A 2,546-nucleotide genomic window follows, 5' to 3' on the forward strand; every position below is an offset into this window, starting at 1 on the left:
GAACTTTCCCAATAGACATTCTCCCCAGGCTCTGTGTTCTCGACTTTAAACAGTCCCAATGGCCTCCATAATGTTCACAAAGGTCATACAAAGTGTGTCATTCGGTTGAGGGGTCAAGTTTGAAAATAACAACATCTGTCCTTTAGAACAATTCCTAAAATATATTTATTATGCTCCATGATCATTTAAATGTTTCTCCTAAAAAAATAACTTAGAGCAAGAGAATCATCTGCTTCACACATACTCAAAACCGGAATTCATCCATTTTCTGCAGGGTTCCAGGGTCCGAGGAAACAGGTTTCTGTTTCGGTTTGTGTCTTAACGACCAGAGGAAATCCTTTGCTGTTTTCATCTTGGTTTCAACATAATATTTATCGATATATTTTTCTTCCTCTGAAACTTGATCTGGCATCCAACACTGATGTTTTACATTTAAAATAAAAAAGAATATTTCAAAGTTTTGCCGTTTCCTTCCTTCAGACATTGCCATGGGGACTTTCTTTCCTGGAGGCCACCATCGGGCTGCAATCTGGTCACATGCCCAGGTCCTCCTTCTTGCCGGTACACGCTGCCCTCTGGCTTGTCCTCCTGATACCGAGGCGTGGCTGCACCTCCAGCCTAGCGGCCTGGAGGCCGGGACTGCTTCTGTCCGAGATGGCCACGCCCAGGCTGTGCGTGAACGACACCCCCTGCGGAAGGATTCAGAGTTTCCTTGTACATCATAATTGTACCGAGATAAGATTAATCACCATTTTTTTTAAAAAAAGAAAAATGGAAAATAAAAGTAACATAGATCAAAGTCTATTCTGTTATTTAAAATAGTAGAGAAGTAATCAGTCTGATGATGGATACACCAGCTACATAAAATCATCAGGAATTTAGCTCTTAAATCTTGTTTCTCCACCATTGTTCGTGCGAATTGTTTTTTAAGGTAATTTCCTGACCCTGAATAGCTGTTAGCTCTCCAATCATCACAGCAATCATCTGGGGAGCAAAAAGAAGGAAGATTAAAAAAAGGAAAGGGAGTTAGAACCATTTTTACTAATAGGCTTTTTCAGAGGTCGCACAAAAGAAAAAACCTTGCCATTATATTTCATAGACAAGCAGCTAGAAGTTAAGAAATGTCATTTTGTTGTCGCTCACATGTTATCTTCCTCAAAACTGAGATTATTTAACTAAGAAAGAAGGGGAAACAGGTATTAAAAAGGCAAATCACAGTCCATGCCTTTATCAGGTTAAGACATTTCCAACCTGTTTACTGATAATGTTTTTAAACTCATGAATATACACTGACTTTTATTGAGTGCTTTTATGCATTTAGAGGGTCACATTTCTTCTTTCATCTGTTAGTGTTATGAAATACAGTAGTTGATTTTCTGATTTAAATGTATTTTGTACACTCAGGATAAACTCAACTTGGTCATGATACAGCTTTGCTGTACAATGTTAGAGTTGACTTGACAGTATGTTGTGGGGCATTCTCTCACACGTATTAATGAGTGAGATCAACTTTCAAGCTTTTCACATGTCCTTGATTTGGATATCAAAGTTACATTATCTCATAAAATTAATTATAGGGAGTTACCTATGGCCTAGGCTTCAAGTTACCTGTACCTCGAAGGTTTGGTAAAATATCCTGGTAAAATTAGTTTCATCCTAGGATTTCTTTTGTAATAAAATTTTTAAAAATGATTATTTTTTCTAAGCCCATTAATTTTAAAATGAGGACTTTTCTCAATTTTTTTTTAATGTTACACATTTACAAAGAAGACAAAATACAGTGCACATCTCAAAACCCACCTGTTAAGGCTATGGTAGTTGGTCTTCCTAGAGGAGAAGATTTTGAACTTTTCAACAGGATCAGGTCCTACGTAGGCCCAGGATCAAGCACGGGGCTTGAAAGTATACAATGAGTTCTCCCCTAACTCAGAACTTGAGGTAAGTCTACCCCTAAGCCCCATCTCTAGAGTGTCTGGGCTCGCTGAGCTGCAGATCACCCCTTCCCTCCTGGTACCTACCTTTGTTCCATGTACCTCCTAGTCTCGCTCCGCTCCTGAGAATCGAGCACTGAGCTCCCATCCACTTTGTAGATGGTATTTTCTCCTCCCGGAGTATGTTCTGTCCACTTACCTCTTCCATCCCAGCCACCCGGACAACCTCCAGTCTTTTGTAAGTTTTATTATGAACTCCAACTCATGTATCTGTTCCCCTGGGAAGTCTTCCAGGTTATAAGCAGAGCTGGATGCCCATGTTAGCACCATACCTGCTACGTATCTCCATCAATCTACCTGTATTACACACAGTATTTTTAACACTTTTTATTGAGATACATCAGAAATGTACATGTCATTAGTATATGGATCTATAAACTTTTACAAAGTGTACGTATATTACATTTTACATTTTTGTATCTTGGTCTTACCTATCAGACTGGAGCTGATCAGTGGCTCTCTATAATACTTTTAGGACTTATCTCAGTGTCTGAAACAAACACTTATTAATGAACAAATGACAGGCATCTTTTTGTTTATCAGTTATTGACTATT

General features: G+C 38.6%; 1 pseudogene; it reads right to left on the reverse strand.

Moving 5' to 3' along the window:
• Positions 1–303: 303 nt before the first annotated feature.
• LOC114501305 lies at positions 304–2,139 on the reverse strand (annotated as a pseudogene).
• Positions 2,140–2,546: the final 407 nt, after the last annotated feature.

The sequence above is a fragment of the Phyllostomus discolor genome, chromosome 7, assembly GCF_004126475.2.
Source record: "Phyllostomus discolor isolate MPI-MPIP mPhyDis1 chromosome 7, mPhyDis1.pri.v3, whole genome shotgun sequence".
NCBI classification, from domain to species: Eukaryota; Metazoa; Chordata; class Mammalia; order Chiroptera; family Phyllostomidae; genus Phyllostomus; species Phyllostomus discolor.